Source organism: Phyllobates terribilis, unplaced genomic scaffold, assembly GCF_046119375.1.
Source record: "Phyllobates terribilis strain yellow unplaced genomic scaffold, ASM4611937v1 Scaffold_4__5_contigs__length_816908805, whole genome shotgun sequence".
Taxonomy (NCBI): domain Eukaryota; kingdom Metazoa; phylum Chordata; class Amphibia; order Anura; family Dendrobatidae; genus Phyllobates; species Phyllobates terribilis.
In genome coordinates this window covers 681535222-681561537 of record NW_027362764.1, presented here as the reverse complement: position 1 = coordinate 681561537, position 26316 = coordinate 681535222, and the positions used below count along the sequence as shown (strand labels likewise).

The 26316-nt window shown below is 48.6% G+C and overlaps 2 non-coding genes and 5 pseudogenes across 2 annotated transcripts; all 7 read left to right on the top strand.

Moving 5' to 3' along the window:
- Positions 1 to 254: 254 nt before the first annotated feature.
- LOC141270104 (5S ribosomal RNA) lies at positions 255 to 374 on the top strand (annotated as a pseudogene).
- Positions 375 to 1308: 934 nt separating this feature from the next.
- LOC141266208 (5S ribosomal RNA) lies at positions 1309 to 1427 on the top strand. Its single transcript, XR_012320261.1, has one exon. It is a non-coding gene; the product is annotated as a 5S ribosomal RNA (ribosomal RNA).
- A 621-nt stretch (positions 1428 to 2048) lies between these two features.
- LOC141270004 (5S ribosomal RNA) lies at positions 2049 to 2167 on the top strand (annotated as a pseudogene).
- Positions 2168 to 16341: 14174 nt separating this feature from the next.
- Positions 16342 to 16461, top strand: LOC141269874 (5S ribosomal RNA; annotated as a pseudogene).
- A 2198-nt stretch (positions 16462 to 18659) lies between these two features.
- Positions 18660 to 18779, top strand: LOC141269903 (5S ribosomal RNA; annotated as a pseudogene).
- A 982-nt stretch (positions 18780 to 19761) lies between these two features.
- Positions 19762 to 19880, top strand: LOC141266158 (5S ribosomal RNA). The gene has a single exon (XR_012320212.1). It is a non-coding gene; the product is annotated as a 5S ribosomal RNA (ribosomal RNA).
- Positions 19881 to 21563: 1683 nt separating this feature from the next.
- On the top strand, positions 21564 to 21672 carry LOC141268296 (5S ribosomal RNA; annotated as a pseudogene).
- Positions 21673 to 26316: the final 4644 nt, after the last annotated feature.

Sequence of the window (26316 nt, the reverse complement as noted above, 5' to 3'; positions counted from 1 at the left end):
TGGACGTCTCGCTCAGCCCCCAAGTTACGGGTCCAGCTTGCTCTTTCTGTCAAATTACCGCGATGAAGGGTTTAGCCTGCAGGAGACCCTGCGCCGAGCCATTTTTGAAGACACCTGATGCGGCGGGTGAATCACTGCTAAACAAACCACACCTGTAGGGACGGCACAGCCTTTGCATGGACCCTTCGGAGCCCGCCCCGTCACAGCCAGATTGCGATCCTGAGAAAGGCTGGCCGGGCGATGGAACGAGCAGCGTCCACTGGCCATACCACCTTGTATACGCCCGATTTTGTCTGATCTCAGAAGCAAAGCAGGGCTGGGCTCGGACAGTACTTGTATGGGAGATCTCCTGGGAACACCGGGTGCTGTAGACCATTTTGATGACGTTTTGCCCTACTGCCCAGCTCGGCTAGCATGGAACGGCGCCTTGCCGGACACCGACCTTAAGTAACTTAGATGATGGAAGCCCAAGGCCTCTGAGCCAGTTTGCAGCTAAGTACGCTACCCCGCCGCCTTCACGCAGGCCTAACACCGAGCTCCTTGCCACGGCTAGGAGTGCTTATTGACTCCGCAGCTCGCCGTGTGGAAATGATGGCTTTAAAAGCACCCGAGGCCGTGAAGGGGCCATGCTTTCAGCAGGTGCCCAGGGAAGGGTTTGGATGCCGACCGCCTAGCGAGGGCCAGCAGAAGTAACATGTTTCTCTGCAAAGAAGCTTGTGTAACCAAGCCAGATGGCTGACAAAGAGCTAACCTCAGTGCAAGGAAGGCAAGGAAGGAATTGGGAAGGGGGTGGGGGTGATTCCTGCTAGGGCCCTGAAATCATAAAACAGGGAGGAGAGTCTGACGCATGGTGATGGTGAGGTTGTAGAGGCAGATAGGGGGTGTTGTCACGTGCGAGCACGTGTGCATGCTGGCTTGTGTGTGAGAGTGCGCTTCCTAGGTGTGGCGCGCTGCAGACAGTCAAAGGGATTGTTCCCTTTCATTAAAAATTAATCCCCGGCTGCAGCCTATTAGAAAGCAACTAACCGTGCTCTACTCACCCTACCCGGGTCTACCGGTGAGTCTCGCATCTGCTCCCGGCTTGTGGCATTGGCCGTGAAGCTGACGTTCCGTCGACAGCGATGCAGCCGATCAGTGAGCTCAGCGGCTCTGAGTGGGGCGTTGTGTCTACAAGACCTTTTAAGGAAGCCAGCAAAAAAATTGAAGAGAAGGGAAAGCACAAAAGGACCTGGTCTTGCTGAGCACTGGGATGGGCAGCCGGCAGCCAGACTTCAAAGTAGAAAAGCAGCAAGTGAGAGAATTGTCTCTGCTTACGGCCACACCACCCTGAACACGCCTGATCTCGTCTGATCTCAGAAGCTAAGCAGGGTTGGGCCTGGTTAGTACTTGGATGGGAGACTGCTTGGGAATACTAGGTGCTGTAGGCTTTTGCTTTTTCCTTCCTTCCACCAGCAGGGGGCACTCTCTTCTATGACTTTTTTCCATTCCCTTTCACAAGTGCACACATTCATTCTCTTTTCTTTTTTTCATTTGCTTTCACTCTTGCGCTATTTCATCTCTGCAAAATACCAGCATCCTTCTGATCACCGTGGGCCTCCAGCATTGTTGCTTCTTTACTTTTAATACTAGGCTCCTTTTCACCAGGACTTGCGTCTCCCACGTGGCTGGAGGCAACCACCGGTAACCAAAGCAGAAGACATTTGCAGGCAACACGACCCTCCCCACTGAAGAGCAGCTCAATGTCACTGGCATCCATCTCACCCTCTTCCTTCATTCACCCCTGGACGTCTCGCTCCGCCCCCAAGTTACGGGTCCAGCTTGCTCTTTCTGTCACATTACCGCGATGAAGGGTTTTGCCTGCAGGAGACCCTGCACCGAGACATTTTTGAAGACACCTGATGTGGCGGGTGAATCACTGCTAAACAAACCACACCTGTAGGGACGGCACAGCCTTTGCATGGACCCTTCGGAGCCCGCCCCTTCACGGCCAGATTGCTCGCCACCAAGCGATCCTGAGAAAGGCTGGCCGGGCGATGGATTGAGCAGCGTCTTCTGGCCATACCACCTTGGATACGCCTGATCTCGTCTGATCTTGGAAGCAAAGCAGGGCTGGGCTCAGACAGTACTTGGATGGGAGACCTCCTGGGAACACCGGGTGCTGTGTACCATTTTGATGACGTTTTGCCCTGCTGCCCAGCTCGGCTAGCATGGAACGGCGCCTTGCCGGACACCGACCTTAAGTAGCTTAGATGATGGAAGCCGCAAGGCCTCTGAGCCAGTTGGCAGTTAAGTACGCTACCCCGCCGCCTTCACGCAGGCCTGACACCGAGCTCCTTGCCACAGCTAGAAGTGCTTATTGACTCCACAGCTCGACGTGTGGAAATGATGGCGTTAAAAGCACCCGGGGCCGTGAAGGGGCCAGGCTTTCAGCAGGTGCCCAGGGAAGGTTTTGGATGCCGGTCTCCTAGCTAGGGCCAGCAGAAGTAACATGTTTCTCTGCAAAGAAGCTTGTGTAACCAAGCCAGACGGCTGACAAAGAGCTGACCTCAGTGCAAGAAAGGCAAGGAAGGTGCGGAAGGAATTGGGGAGGGGGGGGGGTGATTCCTGCTAGGGCCCTGAAATCATAAAACAGGCAGGAGAGTCTGACGCATGGTGACGGAGAGGTTGTAGGGGCAGATAGGGGGTGTTGTCACGTGCGAGCACGTGTGCATGCTGGCTTGTGTGTGAGAGTGCGCTTCCTAGGTGTGGCGCGCTGCAGACAGTCAAAGGGATTGCTCCCTTTCATTAAAAGTTAATCCCCGGCTGCAGCCTATTAGAAAGCAACTAACCGCGCTCTACTCACCCTACCCGGGTCTACCGGTGAGTCTCGCCTCTGCTCCCGGCCTGTGGCATTGGCCGTGAAGCTGACGTTCCGTCGACAGCGCTGCAGCCGATCAGTGAGCTCAGCGGCTCTGAGTGGGGCGTTGTGTCTACAAGACCTTTTAAGGAAGCCAGCAAAAAAATTGAAGAGAAGGGAAAGCACAAAAGGACCTGGTCTTGCTGAGCACTGGAAAGGGCAGCCGGCAGCCGGACTTCAAAGTAGGAAAGCAGCAAGTGAGAGGTTTGTCTCTGCCTACAGCCACACCACCCTGAACACGCTAGATCTCATTTGACCTTGGAAGGTAAGCAGGGTCAGGCCTGGTTAGTACTTGGATGGGAGACTGTAAAATAATACTCTTCCTGTATTATTTTTTTCTACTGAGGACTTCTCAAAGTATCAATATCACGATATTCTTATAAAAAAATGTATCTATTTATTCTTGGATTGTCCATTAAAAAGAATCAGATTGCAGCAGGTACATACAATAATTAGTGATAAAGTAATTGTCCATTTGTCCATAATTAGCTTAATTGTTGAGATTCACCCATCTTTCCTTGGATCCTGGCTGGTAAATCATGTCTTTGTCCAGCATGTGTCCAGGCCTACATGTCATCTGCTTCTCAGCATGAAGATTCTGTGTCTTGTGGGGTGGGCAGAGCAAGAGAGCCCCCCCTTTCTGTACCATGGGCTTTTATAGCCAGTCGTATGGACACCTGTTCTACATATGGTAGTGAACCAAAAATACACACACAAGTAGCGCATGTCAACTAGACACGATGGCTGAGGCATAGAACTCAGAAAAATGATTATCGATTAACATTCCAAATGAATTTCCATAATTAACCATTTAACAGAGACCGCTTGGGAATGCCAGGTGCTGTAGGCTTTTGCTTTTTCCTTCCTTCCACCAGCAGGGGGCACTCTCTTCTATGCCTTTTTTCCATTCCCTTTCACAAGTGCACAAATTCTTTCTCTTTTCTTTTTTTCATTTGCTTTCTCTCTTGCGCTATTTCATCTCTGCAAAATACCAGCATCCTTCTGATCACCGTGGGCCTCCAGCATTGTTGCTTCTTTACTTTTAATACTAGGCTCCTTTTCACCAGGACCAGCGTCTCCCGGGTGGCTGGAGGCAACAACCGGTAACCCCAAGCAGAAGACTTTTGCAGGCAACACGACTCTCCCCCCTGTAGAGCAGCTCAAAGTCACTGGCAACCATCTCACCCTCTTCCTTCATTCACCCCTGGACGTCTTGCTCCGCCCCCAAGTTACGGGTCCAGCTTGCTCTTTCTGTCACATTACCGCGATGAAGAGTTTAGCCTGCAGGAGACCCTGCGCCGAGACATTTTTGAAGACACCTGATGCGGCGGGTGAATCACTGCTAAACAAACCACACCTGTAGGGACTAGAGATGAGCGTTGTTCTACTCGAACTGTTCGCCAATCTCAAATTCGAGCTGTTTTGGGCGGTGTTCGAGCCGTTCGGCGAACATGAACAATTTGAGAAAAATTCGGCTGTTCGAGGTTATGTTCGATAACTGTTCGTGCACCAAAATCATAACTGGATTTTTTCTCAGTAATGATGAAAATTAATGTTAATACACAGTTTGAGTGTACAGCGGGGTGGGGGGAGGGGCAGGGGATGGATCTCTGCAGGAACAATGAAGATCTCCATTTTTTTTTCTCTTTCCCGCATTTGCAGTGGGGAGGTGCAATCTGTCAGCCTATCAGCAGCGCACACACGGAGCGAAGTGCTTTTTTTCACACAAGCAAGGGCATGTGTCATTGGCAGTGTATGTCACATGTCTTTGCCCTATAAGACCAAGCCATTTTCCCCGTCGCCACCATTTTCTCACTGCTGCAGCTGCGTGTTAGACGGCACCGCTGTTGCTGTGTGCGCTATACCTTGTTAATTTCAAGCCAATTTTTGCACAAATCTACAGATAGCTTGGGAGTAGGGAATAGTTGTGATTGCAGTCCTTTTAAGGACTAGGTTACAGCATTTCCTACGACTTTTATCAGGCAGGTCTGTGCTCTTAAATAGATAGATTGTGGGAGTAAAGACTAATTGTAATTGGAGTCCTTTTCAGGACTAGGTTACATCAGTTCCTATCAGTTTTTGCCAGGCAGGTCTGTGCCAGTGCTGTGCAAGTTTTTTTCACAGCATTTGGCTGAATCTAGCAAAGCTAATCCTTTTTGGCCTATTGCAGAGTGTGTTAGTCAGTGGAGTAGCCTATCTGTGTTGCAAGATATACCACCTCTGTATAGAATACCAATTTTTTTACTGCACCTAGTGAAGTAAAATCTTTTGGGCATAGCATCATTCTATTAGTCCATCTATACTGACCTCCATCAGGTTGCAAATTGAATATAATTTTTTTCTGCATCTAGCTCTGAAAAAATATTGGGCTTCTAGCTGTGTGTGGGACTTGTTCTATTAATCCATCTATACAGACCTCCATCAGGTTGCAAACTGAATATATTTTTTTCTGCATCTACCTCTGAAAAAATCCCGAAAACAATCCCGAAAAGTAGGAAGAATGGGAAGCATTTAAGGAAACCAGGATGGATGAACACAGAACTTAAACACATGCTAAAAAGAAAGAAAGAAATGTTTATTAAATGGAAAGAGGGAGGCATATCTAAAGAAGATTATAATGCAGTCTGCAGATCCTGTAGGGCACGTACCAGGTTAGCTAAAGCTGGCAATGAATTAAGGCTTGCAAGAGATGTCAAAAGCAATAAAAAAGGATTTTGTGGGTATGTCAAAAGTAAAAGAAAAGTCAAAGATGCTATAGGATTTTTACAGGCTGAAAATGGAGAAATGGTAAGAGAGGATGTTGAGAAGGCCAAACATTTTAATTCCTATTTTGCATCTGTTTTCTCTCAGAAAGAAAATGTAACATCAACTGATCTTCACTGTCCTTTTAAAGGAATAGAAGAATCCAAGTAATCTGTAAACAGATAGATTGTGAGGGAATAATTAGCTAACATAAATGAGTTCAAGTCTCCAGGTCCAGATGACTTACACCCCAGAGTACTGAAGGAGATCGTAGAAGAAATTTTAGAACCACTCTCCATAATCTTTGAAAATTCTTGGAGAACAGGAGAAGTCCCAGAAGACTGGAGAAGAGCAAATGTTGTTCCTATCTTCAAAAAGGGGAAGAAGGTGGACCCAGGGAACTATAGGCCGGTGAGTCTGACTTCTATACCAGGAAAGATCTTTGAACAAATTATTAAACAACATGTATGTAAGTACCTGGATAAGAATGAAGTGATTAACCAGAGTCAGCATGGGTTTGTAACTAACAAGTCATGTCAGACTAACTTAATTTCCTTCTATGACAGAATCACTGACTGGGTGGATCAGGGAAATACTGTAGATATAGTATAACTTGACTTCAGCAAAGCATTTGACAAAGTATTTCACACCATCCTTATTGAAAAAATGACCAAGTATGCAATGGACCAGGCAACTGTTAGGTGGATTCATAACTGGCTTAGTGATCGGACTCAAAGAGTGGTTGTAAATGGCTTCACATCCAGCTGGATGAATGTCTCAAGTGGGGTACCACAGGGCTCCATCCTGGGACCTGTATTGTTCAACATCTTTATCAATGATTTAGATGAAGGAATTGAGGGTAAACTGATTAAATTTGCTGATGACACAAAGCTAGGAGGGATAGCTAATACTAGAGAAGAGAGAGAGAGAGGATTCAAAAAGACCTAAATAAACTGGAGCAGTGGGCAGCAACCAACAGAATGATTTTTAACAGGGAAAAATGCAAAGTACTACATCTGGGCAATAAAAATGAAAAAAGCATATACAGAATGGGAGGAATAGAGCTAAGCAACAGTACATGTGAAAAAGACTTAGGTATACTAATAGATCATACACTGAACATGAGTCAACAGTGTGATGCAGCAGCAAAAAAGGCAAATAAAATTCTGGGATGTATTAACAAAAGCATACAGTCTAGATCACGTGAAGTCATTATCGGTCTTTGCTCCTCTTTGGTCAGACCTCATCTGGAATACTGTGTACAGTTTTGGGCACCACATTTTAAAAAAGACATAGACAAACTGGAGCAAGTTCAGAGAAGAGCGACCAGAATGGTGACTGGTCTGCAAACCCTGTCCTATGAGGAACGGTTGCAGGATTTGGGAATGTTTAGCTTGCAAAAAAGAAGACTGAGAGGAGACTTAATAGCTGTCTACAAATATGTCAAGGGCTGTCACATTGTAGAAGGATGATCTTTATTCTCATTTGCACAAGGAAAGACTAGAAGCAATGGGATGAAACTAAATGGGAGGAGACACAGATTAGATATTAGAAAAAACTTTTTGACAGTTAGGGTGATTAATGAGTGGAACAGGCTGCCACGAGAGGTGGTGAGTTCCCCTTCAATGGACGTCTTCAAACAGAGGCTGGACAGACATCTGTCTGAGATGATCTAGTGAATCCTGCTTTGAGCAGGGGGTTGGACCAGATGACCCAGGAGGTCCCCTCCAACTCTACCATTCTATGATTCTATGATTCTATGAAAATATTGGGCTTCTAGCTGTGTGTGGGACTTGTTCTATTAATCCATCTATACAGACCTCCATCAGGTTGCAAACTGAATATATTTTTTTCTGCATCTACCTCTGAAAAAATATTGGGCTTCTAGCTGTGTGTGGGACTTGTTCTATTAATCCATCTATACAGACCTCCATCAGGTTGCAAACTGAATATATTTTTTTCTGCATCTACCTCTGAAAAAATATTGGGCTTCTAGCTGTGTGTGGGACTTGTTCTATTAATCCATCTATACAGACCTCCATCAGGTTGCAAACTGAATATATTTTTTTCTGCATCTACCTCTGAAAAAATATTGGGCTTCTAGCTGTGTGTGGGACTTGTTGTGTTAGTCCATCTATACTGACCTCCATCAGGTTGCAAACTGAATATATTTTTTTCTGCATCTACCTCTGAAAAAATATTGGGCTTCTAGCTGTGTGTGGGACTTGTTCTATTAATCCATCTATACAGATCTCCATCAGGTTGCAAATTGAATATAATTTTTTTCTGCATCTAACCCAGCCAATAGTTTTGGCCTATTACCACAGTTTGGCCACTCAGCTCTGCTCGGTTCCCATCCATTGTTTTTTTGTGCAAACAACTCCAGAGTTGTGAATTAGTTAACCACCAAAATGAGTGGATAAAGGCCTGCTGCTGGTGGAAAGGGGAATAGGCGTGTTGGGAAGGGGAAAAAAGGTTGTGTCCGTGGGGTAGGTGTTAAAGCAACAGTAACATCTGCAGAAGAAAGACCATCTTCCAGCCAAACTAAAATGTCTACTTCTTTTAGCGGACAATGTGATAAGATCCCTTTCTTACGGCCACGCCAATCGCTACAAATTCCAGATGAGGTACAAAAACAGCAGGTGCTTCAACGGATATCAAGTGCTCCTTTAAGTGGGCTCTCCTCCACATCAACTTCAACATCACAAATACTCCAGTCCTCAAAGGTGTCACCCCAATCGCACTTGCTTCTTCACAGCTCCCAAATCTCCAGCTGCCCGTCTGAGTATGAGGTAGAACAGATGGTTGAGTCTGCAGAGCTGTTTACTCATACTATAGCCTGGGAATCAGAGGTCGACTCCAGCGCTTCTGTGAATCCAGACGAGGAAATGATCTGCACTGATGCTCAGAATCTTTATGAGTCGGATCCAGGACCAGACGCAGAAGGTTCTGACCATAATGTAGACCCTCATTCCCAAACTGTAACTCCTGTTGGTGGAGACAATGAGGAAGACGATGATAAGACTCAAATACCTGATTGGAGCGACAACTTTAGTTTTTTGTCAGGGCAGGAACAGGTTGGCTCTGAGGACGACGGGTGTGATAACGCACAGGGTTATGATGATGAGGTTGGAGATCCCACTTACTGTCAACCCACAGTCAGCCAAGAGATGAGTTCAGCAGAGGAGGTGGAGGAAGATGCTAGTGACGACAATGTCAGGTTGCGCCTTCCTGGACAGAGACGTAGTACTGGAAGCACGTCAACAACTGCATCCTCAAACACAACTCTGCCTCTCACCACAAGTCGTGGTGGCTCTTCAGGTCGCATGGGTGCTAAGCCTTGCATAGTCTGGGCATTTTTTCAGATCGATAAAGATGACCCAACTCATGTTATCTGTAACATTTGTCAGCAAAAGCTAAGTAGAGGCCAAAAAATACATAGTTTGAGTACTTCATGCATGAACCGGCACATGGACATGAAGCATAAGTTGCAGTGGGAAGCTCAGTGTGCTACAATGCGGCCTAGCCGGCCGGGCCAACCACCGTCTGCCATATCTTGTGCATCCGCGGCCTCTTCATCCTCTGTGACTGGGGGGGCAGCAGTCACACCTGTTTTGGGGCGCAGACCTGCCACCTCTTTACCCGCAACAGCCAGCGTGATTGGCAGGTCATCATTTTCTTTGGAGGTGGTAACACCAGCTGGTGTTGAGCGCTGTCCGACATCGATAGCACCACCTTTGGATCAAGGCAACCTAACATGTCCGCCTGCATCTTCCTCACAGACCGGCAGTTTGCCGGGGACACCCTTATCAACCCCGTCTAAGCACAATAGCCAGCCCTCGGTCCCTCAGATGTGGACAAGTAAAAGACCATTTCCTCCTAGCCATGAAAAAGCTAAGTGGTTGAATTTCACCATCTGCAAGCTCTTGGCTACAGAAATGCTGCCTTTCCGCCTGGTGGACACAGAGGATTTTCGAAACCTTATGTCCGTCGCAGTGCCCCAGTACCAGATGCCCAGTCGGCACTACTTCTCAAAGAAAGGTGTGCCTGCGCTCCACCAGCATGTCGCACACAACATCACCGCTTCTTTGAGAAACTCTGTGTGTGACAGGGTGCATTTCACCACAGACACTTGGACGAGTAGGCATGGACAGGGGCGTTACATGTCGCTGACTGGGCACTGGGTAACTATGGTGACAGCAGGACAAGGGGCTGCTGTCCAAGTCTTGCCGTCCCCACGAGTTGTGCGTCAATCCTCTTTATGTCAAAGTTCCTCCACTGCTTCTGCCTCCTCAACCTCCTCTCGGTCTTCCACCTGCACCTAAAGCCTGTCTGGTCATGCCACAAGCTTTCTAACTGCGCAGAAGGAATCCTGCACACCTCCTTACTATGCTGGCAGTAGGGCTCAACGTCATCAGGCGGTTTTTACATTGAAATGTCTGGGAAATGTGAGTCACACAGCTGAGGAGTTGTGGTCAGCTCTGGAGAACCAATTTCATGAATGGTTGTCTCCACTGGACCTGAAACCAGGGAAGGCCGTGTGCGACAATGCTGCAAACCTGGGTGCGGCCCTTCGCCGGGGCAATGTCACACACGTGCCTTGTATGGCTCACGTGTTGAACCTGGTTGTCCAGCAATTTTTAGCTCACTATCCCAGACTAGATGGCCTTCTGCAGAGGGCACGGTCGCTGTGTGCTCACTTCCGCCGCTCGCATCCCGCAGCTCAGCGACTTACATCTCTACAGAAGTTGTTGGGCCTGCCACTTCACCGGCTAAAATGCGATGTGCCTACCCGGTGGAATTCAACTCTGCACATGTTGCAGCGACTGTGGCAGCACCGACAAGCCCTGGTGCAATACGTTCTGACGTATAGCCTGGGCCAACGAGATTCAGAGGTGGGGCAAATCACGCTGGAGGAGTGGTCTCAGATCAGGAACCTATGCACCCATCTGCACAGTTTTGAAATGGCGACGAAGATGTTTAGTGCTGACGATGCCATTATCAGCATGACTATTCCGGTGATTTACATGCTGGAGCACATGTTAAACAGAATTCGGAGTCAGGTGGTGGCACAAGAGGAGGTGGAGGAAGTAGAGGAGGAGGAGTTGTATGCGTAAGGGCTAACATCTGCAAGGTCCAGACGGTCGGCAGCACCAAGGCGGCAGGCATGTGAGGGTGGGGGAGATGGTTTTACCAGGGCGCATGGTAGCAGCCAAACTAGTGAGGAAGGTGCAGGAGCCCAGGAAGAAGTGGAGGACGAACTGATGGAAGACTCATCAGATGAGGGAGACCTTGATCACATTTCTGTTGTGCGAGGTTGGGGGGAGAGGACAGAGGAAGGAAGCATGATTGTTACCTCGCCACCAACACAACAGGGACTTGGTGCTCCTGGATGCGCAACACACATGAGTGCCTTCTTGCTGCACTACCTGCAACATGACCCTCGAATTGTGAGAATTAGAAATAATCCTGACTACTGGGTTGCCACACTGTTGGATCCCCGGTACAAAAGTAAATTTGCAGAAATTATTCCTGCCATAGAAAGGGATGCACGCATGCAGGAGTATCAGCAGAGACTGTTGCAGAATCTTACATGTGCTTTTCCACAAAATACCAGTGGTGCACGTAGTGAATCTCACAGTTCCAACTTGCCAACCGTGGGACCGTCAAGTGTTCAGCACTCAAACCGTAACAGAACCACAGTATCTGCTGGTAACATCAATTTTGCGGAATCATTTCACCACTTTTTTAGCCCATCCTTTGCAAGGCCACAGGAGACAAGAAGTCTGACACATAGTCAACGCCTAGAGACGATGATACAGGAGTATCTCCAAGTAAACATTGAAGCCACGACTGTGTCACTGGACCCTTGCTCTTTTTGGGCTTCCAATCTGGATAAATGGCCGGAGCTAGCCACTTACGCCTTGGAGATCTTGTCATGCCCCGCAGCCAGCGTTCTGTCTGAACGTGTGTTCAGCGCTGCTGGTGGTGTGCTGACAGATAAGCGCACACGGCTCTCCACTGATAATGTAGACAGACTCACGTTCATAAAGATGAACAAATCATGGATCCGAAACGACTTTTCTACCCCTGTGTTATCCTGGGGAGAGTAAAAGCTTGATGATTGGTTAAAATCACCCTACCAACCGTTTTAAGCTTTCAAATTACTAATCATGTTTATCTGTATCTTGGCTGGAAAATAATTTGGGCTTTGTAGCAGTGTGCAGCACTGATCCTATTAGGCCATCTATACTAAAGCTTCACCAGATTTAAAATTAATAATAATTTTTAGCTGCATCTAGCCCGGAAAATAATTTTGGGGCTCCGAGATGCGCAAGACACATAAGTGCCTTCTTGCTGCACTACCTGCAGCATGACCCTCATATTGTCAGAATTCAAAGTAATCATGACTACTGGGTTGCCACACTCTTAGATCCCCCAAACTTTTCGATCAACCTTTTCATTTTAATAAAGGCCAAAAAAATGGTCATTTTTGAAATTATAAGCATTAGCAGGTTGTTAGAAACTGAAATCAAACAGTTTTCAACTCAAAACTTTATTCTAGGTGATGTTACATTTTCACATAGGACCCCTTGTTCGAAAGGAGCTTCTGAACTCTCTCGTCCATTGAATTTGTCAGGTTTTGGATGGTTTCTGCTTCAATTGTTTTGCATGAGGACAGAATACCCTCCCAGAGCTGTTGCTTAGATGTGAACTGCCTCCCGCCATCATAGACACTCCTTTTAATGATGCTCCAAAGGTTCTGAATGGGGTAGAGGTCAGGGGAGCATGGGGGTCACACCATAAGTTTGTCCCCTTTTATGCCCATATCAGCCAGAGATGCAGATGTTTTATGTGCAGCATGAGATGGTGCATTATCATGCAGAAAAATGATCTTGCTGTGAAATACACGGTTCTTCTTCTTGAACCATGGCAGGAAGTGCTGTTTGAGAAAATCCACATACATTATGGAGTTCATCTTTAGCGCCTTCAGGGATCCTAAAGGGGCCGACAATCTCTCTCCCCATGATTCCAGCCCAAAACATTACTCCACCTCCTCCTTGTTGGCGCTGTAGCCGTGTTTGCGTGGGGTGTCCATCAACCAGCCATCCTCCACTCCATCCATCTGGACCATCGAGCGCTGCACAGCACTCATCCGTGAACAAAACAGTTTTGAAATCAGTCTTCATGTAATGTTTGGCCCACTGGAGCCGTTTCTGCTTGTGTGAAGTGGATAGAGGAGGTCGACAGGATGGCGTATGCACAGCTGCAAACCTCTGAAGGACCCTGCATCTTGTTGTTCGGGGGACGTTGGAGGCACAAGCAGCTTCAAAAACTTGTCTGCTGCTATGACAAGGCTTTTTTGCCGCTGCTCTTTCAACCTGACGTAATTGCCTGTAGGAAAGAGTCCTCAATTTGCCCTTATCAGCACGCACACGTGTGTACTGTGAATCAGCTACATACTTCTTGATTGCCAAGACACTTCATCCTGATCATCGCACAATGTTGATTGTAGTCATGCCTTGACCTAAACACTCCACAATTTGTTGCTTCTCAGCAGCCGACACATCCTTTTTCTTTCCCATTTTAGCAGAAAATGTAGGCTGCTTAATAATGTGAGAGAGCCTTCTTAAGTAGTCTTGCCTTTCATTGGACACACCTGCCAAACTAATTAGCACAGGTGTCTGCAATTGCTTACAGTGATATAAAGAGCCCTGACACACATCACCATCAATGAGTTTAACTGACAAACAAACAAATTCTTCCCTTATCACTCCTAAACACTTTTTGCATAATAATTTGGAACGCAGTGTACATGTGCTTTTCCACAAAACACCAGTGGTTCACGTAGTGAATCTTACAGTTCTAACTTGCCAACCGTGGTCTGTATGGAGTTGTTCAATAAAGGGCCCAAAATTAAGATAACATAGATGGGAGAGGTCTCTATGAATAGGAATTCCTAAGTATTTGATACCCTGTGAGGGCCAGGCAAAGGGAAAGTTGGACTGGATGGAATCCTATATGGATTTGGGGAGGGAGACATCGAGGGCCTCAGACTTCGCTGCATTGATTTTAAAATTTGACCATGTAACAAAGTGATCTATTTCAGCCATAACAGCATGGATGGATATATGTGATTGAGTGATATATACTAGGACATCATCAGCAAATAGAGAGCACTTGTACTCGGTGCCTCCCACCTCAATCCACCTAATATTGGGGTTATGGCGAATTGATGAGAGCAGGTGCTCCGTCACTAGGATGTATAAGAGAGGGGACAGAGGACATCCCTGCCTTGTCCCATTGGTGATTGTGAAAGGTGATGAAAATGTTCTGATGCACCCCCTGGGCCTTGGGACACCCGGAGCCGGACCCTTTTTGGTGGATGCTGGTGGTTGTAGTCTTCGTGGCGGCGACCCGGTTCCGTGGCTCAGGGTGGTCAAACCAGTGGCGGAACTATTTATGTGGTTTTGATGTTTAAATGTCCGACTACGCCACCCGTGGATTGCGGTCAGAGTGAACCGCCGCTGCAGGGCAGACCGCTGAGGCTGGTGTTGTGGGTGCAGCAGAGCGTAGCATAACTCCCCACGGGAGGAGTATAGCCTCAGGGCAGTGCATGCGGAGGATGGGGGTGATGGTGCAGGGCAGCAGCAGTAACGACACGGAGTCAGTGATGCAGTCCAGGGCCTTTACTCACAGTTCTTATTATCCAGACCACGTCTGCAGGTAACGGCTGCCCACGTCGTACTGTGCTCAAGAGGTGAGGGGCTCAGACAACTCCCAGATAACTTTGGAGCGCTTCACAGGACCCCCTTTGTGTGTCCTTTGTCTGGCCTTTCTTACCAACCCTTCTGTCCGGCTGCCTCGGGCCTCCTCTTGGTAAACTTGGCGCCAGTTTCCCTGACCCTATGTGGTGCCTTCCTAGCGGGTGTAGTGAGGGGCTGCGCCACATAAAATGTCACAGCCTCCGGTTTCTAGCTGAGGGTCGTTTCCTGCCTCCACTAGTTTCGGGGACCGGTCACCCCCTTTGGCCTGACCCCTCCACGCAGGTGGATTCGGGCGTGCGGTGGCGACTCGCCCGTCCGCACCCCTGGGATCCCTTCATTCCTCGTTCCTGGAGCCTTCTCCGCTCCTCTTCCTTCCTTCTCCCTCTTCCAGGCCTGGGCCTCTGTTACTAGGCCCGCCTCCGGAGCAGAGCTCATGCAGAGCCCCTGCTCCCTGCCACTTCTGCTCAGACTTCTCTGCACTGAACTAAGATGGTGCCCACCTTTTATAATCCCTTCTCAATGCACCCAGGAACTGCTTCCTCCCTGCTCCTGCACTACAGGGTTCCCCTTCCTCAGTGTTCCCTCCCCCCACTCCAGCCAGGGACAGGGACTGTCGTGCCCATCTCAGAGGCATATTGGTCGCCCTGCCCCACGGCAATGTGGTGTAATGCATGCAGGTGTCGGGTCCTGATCCACACTCCATCCTTACCTGAGAGTGAGATATCACACCTCTGGGTGAGGTGCAATACCTCTGTAGCAACCGAGCCCTCAGGGTGCTACAGTTCCATTTATCTTCAGCCTAGGTGACGTATTGTGATACAGGGCCGTGATTTTGGCTATAAACGGGTCCCCTAGACCCCTACCCCACGCTTTTTAAGAGAATCATATATGGCGTGCCAGGAGACTCTATGGAATGCTTTCTCAGCATCCAACGAGAGTATCTAATTACAAATTTTTAACTGCATCTAGCCCAGGAAATACTTTGTGCCTAGTAGCAGTGTCTGCTAGTCAGCGGATTATCCCGGCTGTTAAGCAAGCTACACCACCTGTAGTTTAGACACTTAATTTTTTCAAAGGAAGTGCTTCGGGACCATGGGATACTCAGTGAAGAGCATCAGGAGGCACCCCAAGGCATAGGGGCTGGGACTGGCAGTAGGATGCCTTGCGGTGGACAGCCAAGATCGATCCTTATAAAAGCTTTTTAACTGCAGCAGCTTTAGTGGACGCTACTGGAGCTGGAATTACGCGGCTGCTGGCATGAGACTTGCCCTCCAATAGATCCTTGTAAATGGATTTAAAGTGTATTCATTCAAATTAGAGAGACAATTTAAATTAAAAAGCTTAGAGCTGCCTCCACCACAGGGGGGCTCGCTCGACCCACCAGCGGACAGGCACCAGTATTAGGAGAGGGGGGCTTGCCATCAGGGTTCACCGCGGCTCTGGCACAAACCCGGCGACACGGAGGTGGCACGGGCAGGAGCGGACTGGCCGTGTCGGCTTCTCACTTTTTGGATTTTAGAAGGGCATGACATGCCTATATCTGTGTCTCCCCCTCCTTTTACTCCTCCACCTCTTTTATTTTCGCATGACTATATGTACTTGTCACTTTTCCATGTGTTAGTTATGTCTTCTGAGCAGTTTGTCAGCTTTTGGACACCTTTGAAGGTGTTTTCTATGTGTTTCTATGTGTTTTTGTTTGCCTGCCATTGGTTTTAACGGTGTTCGAAGGTGTTCGACGAACAGTTCGACGAACAGTTCGGCGAACACACGGGTGTTCGACGAACCGAACCGAACTCGAACACTACGGGGGTGGCTCAACACTAGTAGGGACGGCACAGCCTTAGCATGGACCCTTCGGAGCCCGCCCCGTCACGGCCAGATTGCTCGCCATCAAGCGATCCGGAGAAAGGCTGGCCGGGCGATGGATCGATCAACGTCTACTGGCCATGCCACCTTGGATACGCCCGATCTCCTCTGATTTCGAAAGCAAAGGAGGGCTGGGCTCGGACAGTACTTGGAAGGGAGACCTCCTGGGAACACCGGGTGCTGTAGACCATTTTGATGACGTTTTGCCCTACTGCCCAGCTCGGCTAGCATGGAACGGCGCCTTGCCGGACACCGACCTTAAGTAACTTAGATGATGGAAGCCCCAAGGCCTCTGAGCCAGTTGGCAGCTAAGTACGCTACCCCGCCGCCTTCACGCAGGCCTGACACCGAGCTCCTTGCCATGGCTAGGAGTGCTTATTGACTCCGCAGCTCGCCGTGTGGAAATGATGGCGTTAAAAGCACTCGGGGCCGTGAAGGGGCCAGGCTTTCAGCAGGTGCCCAGGGAAGGTTTTGGATGCCGGCGGCCTAGCGAGGGTCAGCAGAAGTAACATGTTTCTCTGCAAAGAAGCTTGTGTAACCAAGCCAGACGGCTGACAAAGAGCTAACCTCAGTGCAAGGAAGGCAAGGAAGGTGCGGAAGGAATTGGGGAGGGGGGGGTGATTCCTGCTAGGGCCCTGAAATCATAAAACAGGCAGGAGAGTCTGACGCATGGTGACGGAGAGGTTGTAGGGGCAGATAGGGGGTGTTGTCATGTGCGAGCACGTGTGCATGCTGGCTTGTGTGTGAGAGTGCGCTTCCCAGGTGTGGCGCGCTGCAGACAGTCAAAGGGATTGTTCCCTTTCATTAAAAGTTAATCACCGGCTGCAGGCTATTAGAAAGCAACTAACCGCGCTCTACTCACCCTACCCGGGTCTACCGGTGAGTCTCGCCTCTGCTCCCGGCCTGTGGCATTGGCCGTGAAGCTGACGTTCCGTCGACAGCGCTGCAGCCGATCAGTGACCTCAGCGGCTCTGAGTGGGGCGTTGTGTCTACAAGACCTTTTTAGGAAGCCAGCAAAAAAATTGAAGAGAAGGGAAAGCACAAAAGGACCTGGTCTTGCTGAGCACTGGAAAGGGCAGCTGACAGCCAGACGTCAAAGTAGAAAAGCAGCAAGTGAGAGGCTTGTCTCTGCCTATGGCCACACCACCCTGAACACGCCCGATCTCATCTGATTTTGGAAGCTAAGCAGGGTTGGGCCTGGTTAGTACTTGGATGGGAGACTGTAAAATAATACTCTTCCTGTATTATTTTTTTCTACTGAGGACTTCTCAAAGTATCAATATCACGATATTCTTATAAAAAAATGTATCTATTTATTCTTGGATTGTCCATTAAAAAGAATCAGATTGCAGCAGGTACATACAATAATTAGTTATAAAGTAATTGTCCATTTGTCCATAATTAGCTTAATTGTTGAGATTCACCCATCTTTCCTTGGATCCTGGCTGGTAAATCATGTCTTTGTCCAGCATGTGTCCAGGCCTACATGTCATCTGCTTCTCAGCATGAAGATTCTGTGTCTTGTGGGGTGGGCAGAGCAAGAGAGCACCCCCTTTCTGTACCATGGGCTTTTATAGCCAGTCGTATGGACACCTGTTCTACATATGGTAGTGAACCAAAAATACACACACAAATAGCGTATGTCAACTAGACACGATGGCTGAGGCATAGAACTCAGAAAAATGATTATCGATTAACATTCCAAATGAATTTCCATAATTAACCATTTAACAGAGACCGCCTGGGAATGCCAGGTGATGTAGGCTTTTGCTTTTTCCTTCCTTCCACCAGCAGGGGGCACTCTCTTCTATGCCTTTTTTCCATTCCCTTTCACAAGTGCACACATTCATTCTCTTTTCTTTTTTTCATTTGCTTTCTCTCTTGCGCTATTTCATCTCTGCAAAATACCAGCATCCTTCTGATCACCGTGGGCCTCCAGCATTGTTGCTTCTTTACTTTTAATACTAGGCTCCTTTTCACCAGGACCGGCGTCTCCCGCGTGGCTGGAGGCAACAACCGTTAACCCCAAGCAGAAGACCTTTGCAGGCAACACGACCCTCCCCCCTGAAGAGCAGCTCAAAGTCACTGGCAACCATCTCACCCTCTTCCTTCATTCACCTCTGGACGTCTCGCTCCGCCCCCAAGTTACGGGTCCAGCTTGCTCTTTCTGTCACATTACCGCGATGAAGGGTTTAGCCTGCAGGAGACCCTGCGCCGAGCCATTTTTGAAGACACCTGATGCGGCGGGTGAATCACTGCTAAACAAACCACACCTGTAGGGACGGCACAGCCTTTGCATGGACCCTTTGGAGCCCGCCCCGTCACCGCCAGATTGCTCGCCATCAAGCGATCCTGAGAAAGGCTGGCCTGGCGATGGATCAAGCAGCGTCTACTGGCCATACCACATTGGATACGCCCGATCTCATCTGATCTCGGAAACAAAGCAGGGCTGGGCTTGGACAGTAATTGAATGGGAGACTTCCTGGGAACACCGGGTGCTGTAAACCATTTTGATGACGTTTTGCCCTACTGCCTAGCTCGGCTAGCATGGAACGGCGCCTTGCCGGACACCGACCTTAAGTAACTTAGATGATGGAAGCCCCAAGGCCTCTGAGCCAGTTGGCAACTAAGTACGCTACCCCGCCGCCCTTCACGCAAGCCTGACACCGAGCTCCTTACCACGGCTAGGAGTGCTTATTGACTCCGCAGCTCGCCGTGTGGAAATGATGGCGTTAAAAGCACCCCAGGGCCGTGAAGGGGACAGGCTTTCAGCAGGTGCCCAGGGAAGGTTTTGGATGCCGGCCGCCTAGCGAGGGCCAGCAGAAGTAACATGTTTCTCTGCAAAGAAGCTTGTGTAACCAAGCCAGACGGCTGCCAAAGAGCTAACCTCAGTGCAAGGAAGGCAAGGAAGGTGCGGAAAGAATTGGGGAGGGGGGGTGATTCCTGCTAGGGCCCTAAAATCATAAAACAGGCAGGAGAGTCTGACGCATGGTGATGGAGAGGTTGTAGGGGCAGATAGGGGGTGTTGTCACGTGCGAGCACGTGTGCATGCTGGCTTGTGTGTGAGAGTGCGCTTCCTAGGTGTGCTGCGCTGCAGACAGTCAAAGGGATTGTTCCCTTTCATTAAAAGTTAATCCCCGCTGCAGGCTATTAGAAAGCAACTAACCGCGCTCTACTCACCCTACCCGGGTCTACCGGTGAGTCTCGCCTCTGCTCCCAGCCTGTGGCATTGGCCGTGAAGCTGACGTTCCGTCGACAGCGCTGCAGCCGATCAGTGAGCTCAGCGGCTCTGAGTGGGGCCTTCTGTCTACAAGACCTTTTAAGGAAGCCAGCAAAAAAATTGAAGAGAAGGGAAAGCACAAAAGGACCTGGTCTTGCTGAACACTGGAAAGGGCATCCGGCAGCCAGCCTTCAAAGTAGAAAAGCAGCAAGTGAGAGGCTTGTCTGTGCCTTCAAAGTAGAAAAGCAGCAAGTGAGAGGCTTGTCTCTGCTTACGGCCACACCACCCTGAACACGCCTGATCTCATCTGATCTCAGAAGCTAAGCAGGGTTGGGCCTGGTTAGTACTTGGATGGAAGACCACCTGGGAATACCATGTGCTGTAGGCTTTTGCTTTTTCTTTCCTTCCACCAGCAGGGCGTACTCTCTTCTATGCCTTTTTTCCATTCCCTTTCACAAGTGCACACATTCATTCTCTTTTCTTTTTTTCATTTGCTTTCTCTCTTGCGCTATTTCATCTCTGCAAAATACCAGCATCCTTCTGATCACCCTGGGCCTCCAGCATTGTTGCTTCTTTACTTTTAATACTAGGCTCCTTTTCACCAGGACCAGCGTCTCCCGCGTGGCTGGAGGCAACCACCGGTAACTCCAAGCAGAAGACCTTTGCAGGCAACACGACAATCCCCCCAGAAGAGCAGCTCAATGTCACTGGAAACCATCTCACCCTCTTCCTTCATTCACCCCTGGAGGTCTCGCTCCGCCCCCAAGTTAGGGGTCCAGCTTGCTCTTTCTGTCACATTACCGCGATGAAGGGTTTAGCCTGCAGGAAACCCTGCGCCGAGACATTTTTGAAGACACCTGATGCGGCGGGTGAATCACTGCTAAACAAACCACAACTGTAGGGACGGCACAGCCTTTGCATGGACCCTTCGGAGCCCGCCCCGTCACGGCCAGATTGCTCGCCACCAAGCGATCCTGAGAAAGGCTGGCCGGGCGATGGATCAAGCAGCATCTACTGGCCATACCACCTTGAATACGCCTGATCTTGTCTGATTTTGGAAGCAAAGCAGGGCTCGGCTCAGACAGTACTTGGATGGGAGACCTCCTGGGAACATCGGTTGCTGTAGACTATTTTGATGACGTTTTGCCCTACTGCCCAGCTCGGCTAGCATGGAACGGTGCCTTGCCGGACACTGACCTTAAGTAACTTAGATGATGGAAGCCCCAAGGCCTCTGAGCCAGTTGGCAGCTAAGTACGCTACCCCACCGCCTTCTCGCAGGCCTGACACCGAGCTCCTTGCCACGGCTAGGAGTGCTTATTGACTCCGCAGCTCGCCATGTGGAAATGATGGCGTTAAAATCACCCAGGGCCGTGAAGGGGCCAGGCTTTCAGCAGGTGCCCAGGGAAGGTTTTGGATGCCGGCCGCCTAGCGAGGGCCAGCAGAAGTAACATGTTTCTCTGCAAAGAAGCTTGTGTAACCAAGCCAGACGGCTGACAAAGAGCTAACCTCAGTGCAAGGAAGGCAAGGAAGGTGAGGAAGGAATTGGGGAGGGGGGGGGTGATTCCTGCTAAGGCCCTGAAATCATAAAACAGGCAGGAGAGTCTGACGCATGGTGACGTAGAGGTTGTACGGGCAGATAGGGGTTGTTGTCACGTGCGAGCACGTGTGCATGCTGGCTTGTGTGTGAGAGTGCGCTTCCTAGGTGTGGCGCGCTGCAGACAGTCAAAGGGATTGTTCCCTTTCATTAAAAGTTAATCCCCGGCTGCAGGCTATTAGAAAGCAACTAACCGCGCTCTACTCACCCTACCCGGGTCTACCGGTGAGTCTCGCCTCTGCTCCCGGCCTGTGGCATTGGCTGTGAAGCTGACGTTCCGTCGACAGCGCTGCAGCCGATCAGTGAGCTCAGCGGCTCTGAGTGGGGCGTTGTGTCTACAAGACCTTTTAAGGAAGCCAGCAAAAAAATTGAAGAGAAGGGAAAGCACAAAAGGACCTGGTCTTGCTGAGTACTGGAAAGGGCAGCCGGCAGCCAGACTTCAAAGTAGAAAAGTAGCAAGTAAGAGGCTTGTGTCTGCCTACGGCCACACCACCCTGAACACATCTGATCTCAGAAGTTAAGCAGGGTCGGGCCTGGTAAGTACTTGGATGGGAGACCGCCTGGGAATACCAGGTGCTTTAGGCTTTTGCTTTTTCATTCCTTCCACCAGCAGGGGACACTCTCTTCTATGCCTTTTTTCCATTCCCTTTCACAAGTGCACACATTCATTCTCTTTTCTTTTTTTCATTTGCTTTCTCTCTTGCGCTATTTCATCTCTGCAAAATACCAGCATCCTTCTGATCACCGTGGGCCTCCAGCATTGTTGCTTCATTACTTTTAATACTAGGCTCCTTTTCACCAGGACCAGCGTCTCCCGCTTGGCTGGAGGCAACCACCGGTAACCCCAAGCAGAAGACCTTTGCAGGCAACACGACCCTCCCCCCTGAAGAGCAGCTCAAAGTCACTGGCAACCATCTCACCCTCTTCCTTCATTCACCCCAGGACGTCTCGCTCCGCCCCCAAGTTACGGGTCCAGCTTGCTCTTTCTGTCACATTACCGCGATGAAGGGTTTAGCCTGCAGGAGACGCTGCGCCGAGACATTTTTGAAGACACCTGATGCGGCGGGTGAATCACTGCTAAACAAACCACACCTGTAGGGACGGCACAGCCTTTGCATGGACCCTTCGGAGCCCGCCCCGTCACGGCCAGATTGCTCGCCACCAAGCGTGTTACAACTCTCCTGTTAGGTTTTTTTTAGTTTGCTGGTCACATGACCATTTTGCCTATTTTATCCGGCTCCGCCCTCCTGGCTTTGCTGGACTTCATTTGTATTTACTACTGTTGAGCTAGCTTGCTGCTCTGTTGCCGTTCTCTGTTAGTTTTGCTAGGTCTTCTGACCCCTATGCCTTTTTGTTGTGTGTTTGTCTTTGACTGCTACTATTTCTGCTAGGAGGTGTCCAACTTTTCCCAGTCCCTAGATCTTGTAGGGATCCCTCCCTCACATCTATAGGTCTGCGTTCAGACTAGCCGAGGACTTTAGCGGGTCTGATCGCAGGATCAGGTTCCCCGCTACATCGTAGGGATCTAGTTTAGTTCTATTGTAGGGATAGATCTCCTTTCTTTCCTTAGTCTCTGTAGCAGATCATAACAGTAATTCCAGCCATAAAAAAAAAAAAAAAAAAATTCTCTAAGGAAAGACCTCCAGTTTTCCATCATGGTCTCGGTGCAAGATTTGGCTCAACGCTTGCAGGGACTCTGGAGGTGACCAAGCTCCAACAACACGTGAGTAGCTGTTCTGGAGCTCATTTTGTGGAACCTAAGGTACGTCTGCCTGATCTATTTTTTTGGCGAAAAACAAGATTTTTTTTCTTTTAAAAATGCTTGTCTATTATATTTTCGTTTGAGACCCGGATCCTCTGGTGATGAATCACAGCGCATAGGGATCATAATGTCACTTTTGCGCAAAGATCCTCAGGGATGGGCCTTCTCTCTCCAACCTAGTGATCCGTGCTTTAGATCAGTGGATAGTTTTTTTTCTGCTTTCGGTTTGTTGTACGATGATCCTGATCGTGTCTCATCTGCTGAGTCTGAATTAAGACGTTTGAGGCAGGGATCAGGTAATGTGGAAAAATATTGTTCTCACTTCCGTCGGTGGTCTGCCCAGGTGGGGTGGAACGATTCTGCTTTGAAAAGCTTGTTTCTTGCAGGGCTATGTGAAAGGGTAAAGGATTTACTGATTGCTTATCCCACACCTGGAAACTTGCAGGAGGCAATGCAATTAGCTATCCGGGTGGACAGGAGACTGCGTGAAAGGGTTAATGAGAGCAAATCCTCCGCTATGTCAGCTTCGAGTCCTGAGAGGTTCTGTGCTGACAATGGAGAGCCGATGGAAATTGGGGCGATGGCACCCCGCTCTCAGGAAAAAGACCGCCGACTTTCTGAAGGCTTGTGTTTCTATTGCGGAAATTCTGGTCATTTTATTAAGAGCTGTGTGCTTCGTAAGAAGAAAGAAAAAAAAAATGGTCAGTCATGCTCGTATTGCCTGTTTAAATTCTAAGGGAGTATTCCTATCTGCCACTACTGCTGCTCAGGATGAATTAATTGAATTTCGGGTATTTGTGGATTGTGGATCTACTCTGAATGTGATTGATGGGGGATTCTTGGAAAAACTTAGATTAGAACCTAAAACTTTGTCATCCCCTATTGCTGTGGTTTCTGTCGATGGCTCTCCCTTGAAGAGTGTTACTCACAAGGTTTGTGAATTTACCCTCACTATTAATGGTATTCATCAAGAGAATTTGGATTTGGTGGTATTGGATAATTTGCCTTCTCCAGTAATATTGGGGTTACCCTGGTTAAAATTGCACAATCCTGTACTGGATTGGTCTACCAATGAAATTAAGTCCTGGAGCCCTAAGTGTTATGACAAGTGTTGTAACGGGCACATTGCTGCTGTGGATAGAGGGGAATTGCCTGTACCTATTCAGGATTTTTGGAGAGTTTTTTCTGAGGAGGAGTCGCAGGTTTTGCCTCCCCATAAAGACTATGATTGTACCATTGAATTTGTCCCTGGCGCGACTCTTCCTAAGAGTCGTTTATTTAATCTTACTATTCCTGAAAGAAAGGCTTTGGAAGAATACATACAGACAAGCTTGGCCGCCGGTCACATTAGGCCTTCCAAGTCTCCTGTGGCTGTTGGATTTTTTATTGTAAAAAAAAAAGATGGCGGTTTACGTCCTTGTCTGGACTTTCGTGAGATTAATAAAATTACTGTACGCAATCCTTACCCACTGCCATTGATTCCTGATTTATTTAACCAGTTAGTGGGGGCCAAGTGGTTCTCTAAAATTGATCTCCGGGGGGCATACAATTTGTTGGGCATGAAGGAGGGTGATGAATGGAAGACTGCTTTTAACACTCCTGTGGGTCATTTTGAGAATCTGGTTATGCCTTTTGGTCTCACCAATGCTCCAGCATTTTTTCAGAATCTTATTAATGATATCCTTAGACCTTTAATCGGCAAAAATGTGGTTGTGTATTTGGATGACATTTTGATTTATTCGCCGGATCTGGAGTCTCATTGGCGGAGCGTACGTGAGGTATTACAGTTATTAATGGACAATTCGCTTTTTGCTAAGCTGGAGAAATGTGAGTTCGCTGTACAGAGAATTAGTTTTTTGGGCTACATTATCTCCAGTGAAGGTTTTGAGATGGACCCGGTTAAAGTTCAAGCTGTGCAGGAATGGCCTAGGCCTATTGGTTTGAAATCGATACAGAGGTTTTTGGGTTTCGCCAATTATTACAGAAAATTCATAAAAAAATTTTCTATTATTGTCAAACCGCTGACCGATCTCACCAGGAAAGGTGCTAATGCGGTTCAGTGGACTTCTGAGGCCATTGAAGCTTTTGTGTTTCTAAAGGAGAGGTTCACCTCTGCTCCCATCCTTATGCAGCCTGATGTGACTAAGCCGTTTTTGGTTGAGGTTGATGCTTCTTCGGTGGGGGTTGGTGCGGTGTTGTCTCAGGAAAACAAGGATGGAGTACATCCCTGTGCCTCTTTTTCAAAAAAATTTTCCGAGACTGAACTTAATTACGATATTGATAATCGGGAATTGCTGGCGATTAAACTCGCATTTGAACACTGGCGTCATCTCTTGGAAGGTGCTGAATTTCCCATTCAGGTTTTCACTGATGATAAAAATCTGATCTATCTTGATGCTGCCAAGCGCTTGAATGCCCGTCAGGCTAGGTGGGCACTTTTTTTCTCGCGGTTTAATTTTTCCGTTACTTACATCCCGGGTACCAAGAATGTTAAAGCGGATGCTTTGTCTCGCAGCTTTTCTCCCATAGTCGGTGTTAAGGAGGAAGAGGAGACCATTTTACAAGAAGGTGTTGTGATTGCTGCTTTGGACTCCGTTTTGGAGGATGAGATTCTTAAAGCACAGGAGAATGCCCCATCTAACACTCCCCATGGGAGGTTGTTTGTGCCTAGGACCTTTAGGAGAGATTTGTTTGTTGAGTGTCATGAGTCTCGGTTGGCAGGTCATCCAGGAATTTCTGAGACCAAGAGACTTGTGGGTCGCAGTTTTTGGTGGCCTGGATGGCAGAAGGAAGTCATTAAGTGGGTGCGCCAATGTACTGTGTGTGCAAGATCCAAGTCTTCGCATGCTCCTGCTGCGGGGTTGCTTTGCCCTCTGGAGGTTCCTAGTGCACCTTGGACACATCTGGCTATGGACTTTATTACTGACCTTCCTCCCTCTGAAGGTTTCACGGTCATCTGGGTGGTCGTGGACCGTTTTAGCAAGATGTGTCACTTGGTTCCCTTCATCAAACTGCCTTGCGCTAAGACACTCGCTAAGGCCTTTGTCAAGGAGATTGTCAGACTACATGGTGTTCCTACTGACATTATTTCTGATAGGGGACCTCAGTTCGTGGCTCATTTTTGGCGTGCCTTTTGTGACAGGTTGGGAGTTCATTTGTCGTTTTCATCCGGATATCATCCTGAGTCTAATGGCCAGACAGAAAGGAAGAACCAGGATGTTGAGCAGTTCTTGCGTTGTTTTGTGGCAGACAATCAAGAGGGGTGGTCTGAGTTTCTGCCACTTGATGAATTTGCTCTTAACAACCATACATCCTCTTCTGCTGGGTGTTCGCCTTTTTTTTTGTTGTTCTGGGAGACATCCGTCTTTTGGGTCATTTTCCAAATTGGTTTCGGCTGTGCCTGAGGAGGAGAATTTTTCCAGTGATTTGGAGAGAGTTTGGACGGATGTGCGTGGTAATCTTCAGGA